General features: G+C 39.6%; 1 protein-coding gene across 8 annotated transcripts in view; it reads left to right on the forward strand.

Moving 5' to 3' along the window:
- The window catches only part of NRIP1 (nuclear receptor interacting protein 1), a 97,420-nt gene that overhangs the window by 35,455 nt on the left and 47,721 nt on the right, over positions 1-14,244 (forward strand). The gene's annotated exons all lie outside the window — the stretch shown is intronic.

A 14,244-nucleotide genomic window follows, 5' to 3' on the forward strand; every position in this document is an offset into this window, starting at 1 on the left:
TTAATATGGAAGGTTAATATAAGGTTAAATTTCACTGTGTAAAATGGCTTCATAATGTTTTTATTTAGCAGCTGAAGAAAATAGTATTTGAAAACGCAAATAATAGTTTTATTTGACCTCCATGTGTTTCCTGTAGCTTGCATTATTGGGAAAATTTATCTTCATTGCATAGTCTTATTACAGTTTTCCTTTCTGCTCCTTTTATAAAGGGGACTTTTCAGAACTATTTGTAGGCCTTTGTATATGAAAGGAGCTACATTAAGGAAGGAAGTGCAAAAATATTTGACAATAATTGCTATAAGTAGTCCATCCACTTCCACTCTGTCTTTTGTTCCCCCTCCCTATTTTTGCACGAATGAGATTCATGTTTTGTTCTTTGGTACTTCTTTTGTCTTTATTCCCACTGCTGCCAAAATACAGTGAAAAAGCAGCGTAAAACAGCAGGGAAGAACATCAAGATATTGGTTTCTGCCTTCATTTCTCCGGCAGTAGAAAGAACAGGGCCTAGGCCTCTATTTTCTTGTCAGTAGCCTTCAACTTTGTTTGACTACAGTTGTTTTGCTTATCATTTATGGAAAAAAAATGCTTGCTTGAGTGTGGGGTGGTTTTTTCCTCCACTCAGGAGTTTTTGTAGTTGTCAAAAAAGTGAGTATAGGGGAAGTCTCATGTGAAAGAGAACAAAAAGACCCAAAAAACCCCTTTGCCCACACCTTTCATTTCCTGCTTGTGACCATTTTTGTAGCAATATAGCTCCCAGATGGAGAAGCAGACATCTCTGATGGAGTGGAGTGTTCAAGCAAGGATGTTCTGCCAGTCTTGTATTGGACTCAGTTTGGTGGGGAAGGACAAAGCTGTGTGAAACTTGGACACAACTCTCTGGAGAGCTTATCTGGAACCATTTGGGCAGCAAGGGCTGCTGGCTGTGTTGGCCTTATTTTGCATAGTAGTTGCTTTTGTAATTTCTTTCCTATCTAGCAAGAGTAGTACGTGGGCTCCTTGCTGTTGAGGTAGGTAACTTTCTTCTGCTTGCTCAAATCTTCTGTGCTAAAGTAACTGTGTAGTGATGAAAACATGCTTTAAACACTCATTAATTCTATGCATGGTCTTATTTGACTGTTTCTGCCTTATGGAGATAGCCTACAACTCAAACCCAAGAGCAGCCTTGTCCTCCCACTTCTGTAAGAGCTCAGCATTTCAGGTTATATTCTATGCTTCCTAACTGTGCAGAAAGAACAATAGCTTGATTTTTCTTGAATTTATAATAACAACCATAACTTGAAGTGATTTAAAGGTGCTTTCAGAAACTAGATAAGCAAAATTTCTTTTGAGTGAAATTTGAGAAGTGGGGTAAGAAGCTCAAGTTCAAAACCAGAATATAATGATCCAAAGGGATTAGGAGAGGATGGTGTGAGAGTCCAGATTTGTATGTCACTAGGTTGTTTGATGGATGGGTCGAGTTAACCATCTTGTCTGTGTGTTGGGGGCACTGGGAGGGCCAGGCCTCCAGCATTGGTGTTCACATGGCAAGGGCTGCAGCTGTCCCTCCTGTGGGAGTGGCCATGGTACCCAAACCACCTAGAGAGGCACACACAGTCTCCAACCTGTTGGACTTTCTGTCTCTGGACCTGCCAGCATATGACTTCTTGGCAGTAACTCTTTCTCCCTTTCTCTCGTCCTCCCTTCCCTTTCTCTCGTCCTCCCTTCCCTTTCTCTCGTCCTCCCTTCCCTTTCTCTCGTCCTCCCTTCCCTTTCTCTCGTCCTCCCTTCCCTTTCTCTCGTCCTCCCTTCCCTTTCTCTCGTCCTCCCTTCCCTTTCTCTCGTCCTCCCTTCCCTTTCTCTCGTCCTCCCTTCCCTTTCTCTCGTCCTCCCTTCCCTTTCTCTCGTCCTGGTATTTCACTTAAGGTGTGGGTTGATTAAGTGTAAAGCTTTTGTGGAATCCTCTCCTTGGCTGCATGTTACTCCTGTAAACCCTTCTGCCAAAACACCTATTTGCTTACTAAATTAAAAGAAATCTTTTAGGGGAAAAGTGTGTAGCTTTTCTCTGTATGCAAATTCAAGGTATCAAAGAACTAAGACTCTGCAAAATTTTTGTATGGGAAAATTATTAGGAATCTAAATAAAAGTAAAACTCCTGGTAAAGCCTCTGGCTTTAGGGCCAGGGTGTTAGAAGTGGGGAGATGGAACACCACAGATAAGTGTGAAATCCCTCACCTTTGCAATTGGAAGAAATGGTGCTGCTGACTTCAGTCAGGCCAAAATTTCACCTGAATTCCAAAAGCATATGTTAAAAGGCCTAGAACTCCCTGAATAATGGATCTCTAGAGGTGTGTGGTTATGAGGTGGAAAGGCAAAACCAGCTGAAAAATTCTCATTAATCTGTTACTTTGGGTCCTATTTATGGAAAACAAGGGAAGAATCTACGCACATTTGCAGTTCACTTTTGCTTTGCTCACATGGCAAGAGCAAACCTGCTCCAAACCGCTCAGCAGTGGCCACATGAGAGTGTAAAATTGCTTGAAACAAATTTTTGCCTTGCCTCTGTAGGTCAGGATGATTTCTCAACAATCAGTCCTGGTCCTCTCAACTTCCTGATGTTTAAGTCTCTGCTGCCACAAGTTTTATCCTGCTACAGAGTAAATGCAGAAGGAGCATTTAATAAAGTGTGCTGATAGCATTTTGTAACCTCTCTGCACTCCCTCGCATAGGTTTCACTGTCGAGATGGAAAGATAACAAGGTTGTGTAGAATCACATTTACTGTTTACTGAACTCTGGCTCATCTTTAGATTGCAATAGCAAACATGAAAGTTGGATCATGTTTTTTGGATATAGCTCTTGAACACGGCTGTCTTCAGTGCTTGCTCACAAACTTTTTTTTAAGCTGGTTTGTCATATGCCCAAGGCTATCTCAGCACGCATATGACCAAACTGTTTTTTGAAATGCATAAAAGGTCACTTTGCCAAATTTTATCTTCTGGACCTCAAGTATTACCATTAGTCATTTTCTACTGTGAATTTCCTTAATGGAAAAAGGGTCTGTTCATTGTGCCCTTCAGGCTTTCCAGGCAATTTCACTTTTGCCTTGCCCTGCTCTGCTTTTGTTTTCAGAGTAGTCTAATGTATGACAGGGGAGATGAACAGTATTGGGACACTATTTTTGGGGTAATACTGAATATTTTGGGTTACAGTGCTGTACGGTTCCTCCAGCACTGATGTCTTGCCCAGGCAAATATCAGTTTTATTCTGTCTCTGCAAAACTGAACTTGAGCATTAAAGCAGGTCTTAAAATATCCTCTTTGTACTGATGATCCTGCTGTTTCTGTGTCTCCTACCTTATGACTTTGTTGTTATTTTTTGAAAAAAAATTGTGCATGCTTCAAATGATACCAGGAGCACAAAAACAATCAAATTTCCTCTGTTGTGGCCTTTTGGGATATGGTAGGCCATTGCTGTTCTGCTTCCTAAGTAGATTTAGAGCCTCAGATACCAGTTACTCTTTTGGATAATGGATTGTATGAATTTAACATATAAGCATGCTCATCTCCTTTTCCTGTCCTCTGTAAAGGTCACTGTACAGGAGGGAAAGTTGAGTCATGGGCTATAAACACTTGTAGGTCTGCTATCTGATCTAATTTTTGTTAGCTTATTGCCTGGTGCTGTGGCAGGTGGACTTTGTCAGGTTTATCCATGACGGTGTTGCTGACTGTAGTGACCTGCTCCATCCCTCTGCAGAAAGTCCCTTCCCTGTAGGGGGATGGCATAAGTCAGGGTGTGTTGTCTCCTCACCTGCTGCCTGCCCTTCCTGAGCAAAGAGAGTTACTTGGAGACGCAGCTGTTCTATGTGGTTTTGTTTTGTTTTTTTTTTTTTTTTAAACTAACCTATGTTAGTTTAGGTTCAGAGAACTCTGACAAAACGTCCTGGGTTGTAGAAATAGCAGAGGTTGTTTAAATAATTCAAAAAAATAACTTAAGATACTGAAATATTTCTGAATATTGATCAAAACTGTAGATAGGAGAAGGACTATGGCAAGGGCATGTGACAAGAGGTATAGCAGAGCTGTAGTAGGAACATTTAATGCTCCTAAGACTGGGAGGGGAGTAATGGATGGGAACCATATTTACAATTCTGAACACCTGTCATCTAGCCTGGGATGAAGCATATACTGTGTTTGGCTTTTGGGGCTTTGTCAGTTTTGGGCCTCTGATTTTTTTAGTTGGCTGGTTTTTAATCCTGATTTATATTCTCTTGTTAAGCCCTGTATCAAGTGACCTCATACATTCTTGTTTGGAAGAATTAGGGAAGAGGGCCATCTTATGATGTAATTGAACTTGTAGCAATGAGATTTACTTGTAGAAATTTGGGGGTGGCGGGAACTTTCATCCTGCATAAACATCCTCACTAATTAAGATAAGGGCAAATATCCTTACTATTTTCTTTTTTTATTTAAACACTGTATTAAAAATGTGTAAATACAAACATAATTCATAAACTCCCTTTCCTGAATTCTGACTCGTGTATGTACACTGGTGCTGGTGTGTTCCAGCACCGTATTCCTGTATTTGTTATTTACAAGTGAGCCACTTAAGATACATGGAAATAACTGGTAATTACTAAAATGAGATCACAGAAGAGAAGAAAAAGGTGTAACATCTTCTCTATGCCTTAATTAGCTCTCCTTGTAATGCTATTTAGTCTTTGCAGATTGCTCATGTGTAATCTGTAGGAAACATTTTCTTCTGGTAGTGCATAAGTGGTTTGTTGGAGTTGTTCAGGGATGATTATACAGCCTGGAGATTTGTCTCCTTTTGGATTTGACCAACACTGAATATTTGATACCCTGTGGTCTGTGGGCACAGCTTGGTCTCAGCTTAGAAGTGCTGTTTACCATTCCTTGGGACTACACATGGAAATAACAGAACTCTGAACTAATGTCAGCTTGCATTTGCTCACAAATTGCTCGTTGATTAACTTACATAAAGTAGCTGGTTTAATTCCTCCTCCCACTCCCTTTTAATCACTCATATTATTTTCCCCAGCTTTTTGTAAGTGGAATAAGAATAACTGGATAAGTCTAAAGCAACTTCTTAATAGTTCACACCAACATCAGTGGTTGTCTGAAGTCTCTAAACTAAAGTCTCCATTTCCCTACAAATGATGTGATGTATAAAGGCTTTCAGGTAGAAGACCCTTCTAAATAAAAGTGTGTAAACAGACTTTGGTTAAAATTGTCATGTTTGTGAGCTGGCATAGCTAAAGCTGTAGAAGGTGTATTATATCTAGTAAAGAGAAAACTGCCAGAAGGTTTAGATACGTACTTAGACTGTAAAGTCTGTGGTGTGGTTATTCTGTTAAAGATGCTGTCAAGCCTAAGCCTGGGCTAGCTACTTTATGGATGAAGGCAGGTATGCTTAGTTATACTCTTCTTTGTGGAAGTTGGGCAACATGACTGGTTTTCCCTTCTTTTTAAGACTTGCATCATTTAATGAGATGTCTTATTGTCATCTACTGTGATAGAAAGTATATACAATAGCATATATGCTGTAGGAAGTTATGGCTCTGGCTCTGTAAGTGCTGTGCCCTGTTTCTGTATATAAGATGACCCTCTCCCTTGTTGTTTTTTCTGCTTTTAGTGGGAAAGGGTGGGATGCAAACCTGTGGCAGACTGACTTCCATGTCCTTGCTGCCTCTGGTAGTGGAATAGACAGACTCAACAGGGTTATCTGGGCAGAGAGAGGGTAAAAAGTATCCAGGCTTGAGTTTAAAAATTAATCTAGGAAGGACATTCTAAAAATAGATCAGAGCATGTGAACATACACCTGTGAGAAAGAGAACATAAAATATTTTGGTTCTAAAAGGGACTTTCAAAAGAGATGGCTGTATATATCTCTCTCAACATGCCAAATTGCATGTGTCTGATGCTTAAAAATATTCATCGTGGTTCTGAGGAAAACCTGTCCTAGTTTGCTTTCAGTGTTTTCTGCTCTTCTTGTGAGCTTTGACGCTGTGAGAGAACATCTGATTAAAGTGGAACACACCTAAATTTAGGGAAAATAGCCCTACTGCCTGTACAGAGTGAGCACTTTTTTAGAGGTAGAGGTTGAGTTTGTGACCAGTTAACACTTTTTAATGTGCTAACTAACATTCATTTTAGTTGTTAATTTCAACAGTTAACTTGCAGTAAATGTGCCTTTTCCAAGGAGAACAGTCAGTCCCTTAACCATACCAGGCACTGATTCCAGGGGAGCTCAGTGTGAAAACTGGTGGAACTGTACAGTCTTCTGTGAATTGGTCATTTGGTTATTACTGTTTCAATTTGCTGGGAGGAGTAGATAATATCCAGGGAACAAGTGATTCAGCCCCCCAGATCTGACTGTGGTTTTCATTTCATATGCTAATGAGTGTTTTTTAATACAGGAGCACAGAAATGGTAGCTGAAAATAGCACTCCACTGTGTTTTGGAACATTAAACCACATGCACACACTAAACCAGGGTAAGAATGGGACTGTTAAAATTTTAGAGGTGTGGGACTAAAATGTGTGGGGTCTTAAGTGAGACAGAGCATCCAGAAGGGAAGTCTGTGGCAAGAGAGAAATCCCAGGGTCGTGAAGGCTTATGCCAGCATTCCGTGAGTTTAGCACTGATAAAACACGTGGCTGTAGTTGCATGGAGATATTATTAAACAATAGAATACTAGAAAAGATGCCTTCATAGACCTAGAAAGAATAGTAATATCTTTCTGGCAGTGCATTGCACAAGATTAATGTGTGGAACAGTTGGGGAGGAAACTAAGACCTGGTAAGACAACAGGTAACTCTCTCACCGCAGTCTTTATTCAGAAACAAATAGAGTAAATAATCTTATTTTGTTTTTCATTTTTTTCTCTCTTCTTGCTAGACTTGGAGATTAGAAGGCAACAAGAACATGACCTGTGCTTTATAGTCTGAGGAACTGAAGTACCTCTCTTACTTCTCTTTGTCATATAGAGACACTGTTACCTATGTGATGGATGCAGTCAGGAGGTGGCGTTATCAGTGGTGGCTGTCTAATCTCTGCTACTCAATTTTCATTTTAAAACAATGTCAAATAATGTGAGATTTTGCTTGCACAAAGGATGACATTGCATATATGAGGGAGAGCTCGGGCATATTCACCTAATTAGATATGGAAATACAAGAGAATAGTAAGTGTGGATCCTTATGTATAAAAGACAGTGTGTCCAGATTGATATTACGGCTGAGTTCCACTGAGCAGGGAAGTCTTAGCCCTGGCCTATCAGTGCTGCCACTCCACTGGTACAGGCATAGACTGTGGTATTATTACCCTGCTGGGAGCAGTTAAGGAGGTGCAATTATTTGTCTTATTAAAAACATAAATATTTGTGCTGTCTTCATTTCCTGAGCCATCTTACTGCAGGATGAAGAAAGAGAGTGCTAGTGGAAGTAAAGGAAAAGTGGAGGACTGGAAGTAATGGTTTTTTAAAAATTTATTTTATTACTCCTTCCACCTCAAGAGCATGCTTGAGGTGATCAAGAAGAGCAGCAAGAGATAAATTAAACAAAACACAAATTATATATGTTAAATGATTGTTCAAACAAATAAACTGTTTCATTCTAACAGACTACATTGGTTCCTTTTCCTATTTTATTTATTTTTATCACTTTTCAAAAGTAAACACACAAGCAGCTATTTGAGTAGAGGATCTTTTTGAGTCAGGCTTCTGAGGTACTCTAGTTTTGCTAAAGGAAATTCTATTAAATGAGAAGCCTGACTCATGTGTCACATTCTTTCATTGTAAAATACAACTCTGCTATAGTTAATAAGTGACTGTTCTAGCCTAGTATTTTATGAAAAGGCACATATTGCTACATTAACTTCTCAGTGCATTTAGTAATCAAAACAAATTTAAACAGACAAACAAGACCCCCAGCTCTTGAAAAGAAACATACGAAAAAGAATTTGTGAAGATGACTCATTTAAGTCTTTAATTTTTGCAGCTGTTTTCTGCGTTAGTAATTTCTATAGGTAATCCCTGTAGAGTTCCAGACCTTTGCTTTTAAGGTAGCAGGAGATCTTTCACAAAGTATAGATGTCCTTCTATGAATGCAGGAGCAGAACAAGCATGATGTGTATTTCCAAATCAAAAAAGCCTTTTGAAAAGTCTCAATAGGTTATCAATGTTTTGTTGACTGAAAATATGAGATTAGAGTCATAGAATATCTTGAGTTGGAAGGCACCCATAAGGCTCATCAAATCCATCCCCCTGCTCCTCGCAGGACCACTTAACACGAAACCTTGTGACTAAGAGCATCATCCAGATGCTCCTTGAACGCTGGCAGGCTTGGTACTGCGACCACTTTCATGAGGAGCCTGTTCCAGTGACCAACCGGCCCCTGAGTGAAGAAACTTTTCCTAATGTCCAAATGGGGTCCAGTCTAGTTCGTAATGCTGGGAGAGTCACCAGAATTCCTCCCAGTAATACGAGCAACCTGTGGTGCTCTCTGTTGCCTTATGGGGAGAAATGCTGTCTACTTCTTAGTACAAGCACTTATTAGGGTTAATTTTTACTGCTGTAATATTTGAACATTTTATACCTTACCTGGATCTGGAGCAGTACGCATTTTATAGAACAGAAAAAATGCTCTGACTTCTTAAGTAAATATGTTTTAGATTATTTAGAGTTTTTTGTTATGTTGGGGTTGTTTTTGTTATTTATTTATTTCATTATTTTAAAGTTGCATGTCTAGGTTTTTAGAAAGTTATCCTTGACACAGTTTTGGATTTGGCCTAAAATTGTTATTCTGAAAACCTGGACAAAGTGTTAGGTATCTTTATTGGCTAGAGAGCTTATATTTTGTGGGGAGAAAGTCTGCTGTCCTTGGGACTGTCTGAGCTGTTGATGGCCCATAGTACTGCACGTGCTGCTATTGTTGAATAGTTGAATTGACTGATAAGTTACTTCTGCCAAATACTTTTTGTGCTTTGAAAAGTTATTTTGACAGCTGTATTCTTAAACTTTTGAATAAAATAATGCAAATATTGTTGGACTAGTGTAGACTTCTGGTTTTCCAGCTGTGTTTGGGTCTCTACAAGGTTATCAGGTTTTATGCTAAATATTAGCTCAGGGTCTGCTGCTTGAGCTATTGTATCACAGCACTGTAAAGAAGTTTCACAGCAATACAAATGGGGACTTAACCTGTATAGAGTTTGCAAAGAACTTCAAAAACTATGTTAAGAGTCTAAACACATATAGTTATCTATAATAAAATTATTGTTTCTGGCATTTGGACATCTAAAAAGCATTAAGATTCAGGAGTGCTTAAATGCAGAGGAAAATATTGATTACAATTTGGAAACCTACTATGAGTTACAGAGTACAACTATATATTTTCATTTTTTGCTCTTTAAAAATTAATCAGTTCCCTTTATGTCTGTTGTAGAAGAGGCTGTGTTGTTCAAGCTGTGTGGATAAGTAAGATGAGCCCCTGGTTGTTTTCTGCTCCAGCTATAGCTTGGGAAAATATATTAATTAAAAGGGCTCATGGACTTGCCTCTTCATGAACTATTATGTACCTGAAAATTATACTGTAAGACATCATCTACCATAGGACATTTTTGGAAATAATTGGAAGAGTATGTGGAAGAAGATACCCTTCACATGGTGTGGTTGTTCTAAAATCTGACCTTCTTGGCATTGGACACGATGATAACTCTGGGATTGAAAATGCGCATTTGGATTCTCTTTTTCTTGTTGGAATTAGTAAAGTTGCATTCTCAAAATAACTAATGTTCCTAATCAATCATCATCTCTTAAAAAAAAAAGTCATCTAAGGTCTTTGGTATCAGATGAATGTTTTAAGTTTTTAAATCCTTTATTCTGGTTTTTGACATTTCAGCAGTGATAGCTTTGACTGCTTTCCAGCCAACACTGAGGCACTGTGTTCTAAAGCACTCACTGAATTCTCTAGATAACTGAGAGTCACCTGGTCTTATGCTCTGATCAATAAAAAGATGACTTGCTTTTCCAGGTCATCTTTCCTTTCCAGTTGGACGTTGCACATGCTTTGCCTTCAGAGTACATAGAGATAAAAGAAGCCACAAAAAGAGATAAAGCACTAAATTCAGGTGGTACTATAGTTTGCCAGTCACTGGAGCTTTTCATCCTTCCTTTTATGTAAGTGTTCTGCAATTTGCTGTTTTTCTGAGGGATGTACAGCCAGCAGGCCCCCAGCCTTCTGCATGAGGACACAGAAAACTGTGCCCAAGAGGTCATGTGTCACAGAGGCTGTCCCTGACCTCCCCATGAGGCTCCGGGCTTGCCTGTTCTCAAGGCTGCCCTTGGTCAGTGCCACTGAGCTCCGGTCGGCAGCTGCCTGTGTGGAGGGGGCATGAGTGGAAAGAACATGCTTGGGCAGTTCTTCAACAGCTGCGTTGGCTTCCTTTTGGCTTCTGGGTACAGTTCAAGGTTTTGGCCTTGGTTGCTTTTAAGGCTAACATGACTTGAGCTCCGGCTGAGAGGCTGCCTGCTTTTTCATCCAACATAGCAATTAATGTCAACTGGGATACTTGACCTAGATCATCCTAGTTTTTAATGTCAAGTAGCCATTGGCAGGAAGTTCTTTGAGAAGTACTTTTGACTGTGGAATGTGCTCCCAACCTGGTCTGGTGGAGTCAGCTTGCTGAATGGGCTCAGTGCCAGGCCTATCTTATTTCTTTGCCTATGGAGATGAGGAATTGCTCAGTGCTTCTCCTGTTCTCCTTTGCCCCTAAAGAAAGACAGGTTAATGTGAGTTTATATTGCTACACAAAGACTTTTCCACTTGAGTCATGTGGGAAGATAAATGAGATATATTTGAAAGAAAAAAATAGCATATATGCCTTTATATGTAAGGGCTTTTTTCCTGAGAGAAGTTAATTGAATGTTTTACATGAAATTAAAGCAAAAGACGTTTCCTCACACAGACAAATTTGAAAGTATGGCAAGTTAAATTTAGATAAGTGCTGTTTTCTTTCAGCTTTGTGGAAGACTCTACAGTTCACTGCCAGGCATGGAAATCTTCCTTCTTGATGGGAAAAAAGGTTTGCCAAACCATTAAAACCATCACCAAATGCTTTAAGCTTAAAGCAACATCCCAGGCCTCACAGCTACACAGACTGCAGTAGGGCCCTCTTTGCCCCATGCAACGTGTTGGGTGTTTTTTTCCCAGCTATGCCATTTTCAGTGAGGTTGGTCTGTTGGGTGAAGAAAAAGGTTCAGGAGTGAAAGTTGTTTTGAGGAGGAGGGATTTTGTCTGGAGTGCTACGTGGCAACTGCATGCCAAAGCTGGAGCCAACTGTTGGAACATAAATACAGTCATAACTTGGGCTTGGAAAAGCTCTGTTCTACAACTACTATGAGATATCTGAAGGTTTGCTGGCAAATGCCCAACAGCCAACCAAGATGTAACCATCTTGGTTATAGAAAGATATGAGAAAGGAACTGAGAAGACAAATTTCAATTTAAGCCTTAGGTAACTAATAATTGTTAGTTCAGGGAGCTGGGACCAATTTCTAACAGAGGCTGCCTGGTCCTACAGGATGAGGGAATTCAGTTTGCATGTCTGCATTGGACAGGATAGAAAAAAATCTAACCACCTCCCTTTCCTGAATACATTTTAACCCTTTGCCTGTCAGTCTGGATTCTGGAGAGCTTCGGGAATACGGTTTAGAAGAAGAAAGAAAAGGAATTGGGAGATCAGAAGTAAGGAAAAAAAAGAAGTTACTTGTTTTTGGAAAAGATTAGGAAATAAATCAGAACTAGAATTAGAGAACTTGAGAATATTCATAGCTTTAGTTCTTGACTATACATTAAAAATGACGACTCTGAGGAAAAAAAGATGATAGATCAGATGGCTTGATTCAAAGTCAACTAAAGATTCACTGGTTTCAGCAGATTTTGGATAATACTTTTTTTTTTTAAATATAGAACAAAAGGAAAAAAAAGCTTAAGAAATGGAAAAGTTAAGGAAATAAAGTAGAAGAAAATAAATGGGTCATACCTAAAGGGAAAGATCTTTTGGTAAGTGTTTTTTGAAGACTGGTAACAAAGAGTGAAAGTTTCTTCACTAAGGAGAAGAGTTACTTACCCAGACTCAGGCAATTCCTGTGACATCTGAAGGAAAAAGTGCAGAAGAAATAAGTGCAAGCTGACAAATAAAGTCAAAATAAACACAGTAATTGGTGTCATGTAACTAAAAGCAGTTGTGTGAAGGACTGGTGTTACCCAGACCTTACACATTCAGTGTTTTGCTACTGATCTTTAAACTGAGAGGATTAAGGTGGTACTAGGGCAGTGTGGGGTTTGTGTCACCTGTGTAACAAATATCTAACTCTTAAGTAGAAGGCAGGGAGAAGACCTCATATGAATTTAACAAAGAGAAATGGGAATTCTGTAGAACTCTGGCCAGGCCCAGAACAGGAGCAGGCACTTGGAGGGTATGATTCATTTGACCTCCTTTAGGCAGGAGTTCAGGAGGAGAGCCTAGTTCTTCCCATGGGCTGTAAAGGAAGACTAACATGACCTGTTCAGATACAGACACTTAGACTGTAAACATCTTCATTTGGCCAAGTGAATTCTGGCTTGGCATCCACATCTAAGACTGGGAAGACAAGGCTGCTCTGTTATTATGGTTTGTGGTCAAGTGTCAGATGCCCTCCATCCTACTTGAGTAAAGACTCAACACCTTTTCAGAATGGAAGTTGGCATTCCAGGGCTTCCAGAGCTCTGCCCAGGTCAGGCTAGCGATTCATGCTGAAGCATTGTGAGGGCATCACCCTTGTGCCATCTCCTCACGGGCAGCAGAAGCCAACCCGTCATACCCCTGTTACTGCTCTTGTGTCAGTGCATGTGGGCACCAGCCGCAGGCTGAGCTGCGGGGCCAAGTCCTGCAGCATTGCTGGCAAGACCTGTGGTTCACCCAGCTCTGGAGCAGGCAGAACTTCAAAGGGCTGGGAGCAGTGGCCTGTTGAGCTTCCCCCCTCCAGCAGTGACTGATTTACAGGTGAGTGTGGTAGATGTGACAAGTGGTCAGACAGGGAGCTCCACGGGGACACTATTACTGGAGAGCACAGGGTACGTTCTGGTGACAGGCTTGGTGCTACCTTTAAATCACCCAGTGCGTGTTTGGTGGGCCATGAAAAGTAAATGATTTATTGAAGCTGGTTCCTGGGTTGGAGTGTTGCTCTGTATTGTTAAGTCGGGCCACATAAAGCACAAAACTCCTGTTTTCTTCTTGATGAGTAATTTTGGACTATATGTAACATGCAGATGTTACCATTACTTTGTTTCTATTGTATCAATAGAAACATGGTTTTAGTGCTTCATGGCTTTGAAACTTTTGTTTATGCTGCAAAACTCCTGAATAAATAAATACATGTATCTTTATTTCATTTGAAAACTCCATTTATTTTTTTTTCTCTCAAATTTCCTGGTGGTTTATTTGGAATATCAGTATATTACATGGTGGCTGCAGTGTTCTTTCTCTGGGTATGCAGTATAACTGATGTTTGTGGAACAGATTTTTAAATTTTTTTTAAAGAACAAAACAGAAAAGCTTCACTATTCTGTCATTCTGAAATATGTTCAAGTTAAATTTTTCGGGAAATTTTTGATAGGGAGCTTAAAATCAAATCCAAACAGTTTTTTATTAAGCTGTATTAAAATTCAAGGCACTGGACTAATCCTTTTGTTAAGAAAAGGAGGGGTATCACATTCAGTATTACAATGATTATGAATTATTTTTTTCAAGTATATTGTAAAGAGTAACCTTGTTCAGAGTATCTTCATTTTTATGGCAAAAAAATGTAAACAGATCATTCTCATTATTACACTTTCTTAAAGTGCTCATTTTCTCTCTGCAGGCTCATTTTATAATGTATGCATCTGGTAATGAAAATAATAATTAAATTCTTTCACAATGAAACTGTGATTGGGGGGAGGGCGGGGGTGGAGAAAGCTCAAGCAAAGCCAGTTTAAGAAAGCTCATACTCAGTAAAGTTAGCTAATTGACTAGTAAGGCTGATTCTTCCCCTTTAGTGTATTTTAAAGCCTAAAGTTACATTTTTTTAAAGTGGTGGCTCTCACTTTTTTTTCCTAATTGATGCTCCATATATGGAAACATCACTTTCTTTTTTCCACTCCTTTTGTTCTTTCGGTGTTTTTTCCATGTTTCCTGCTTCTTCCCGGTCCTTTCCATGTCTTCTCCCCAT

Source organism: Pithys albifrons, chromosome 1, assembly GCF_047495875.1.
Source record: "Pithys albifrons albifrons isolate INPA30051 chromosome 1, PitAlb_v1, whole genome shotgun sequence".
Classification (NCBI taxonomy): Eukaryota; Metazoa; Chordata; class Aves; order Passeriformes; family Thamnophilidae; genus Pithys; species Pithys albifrons.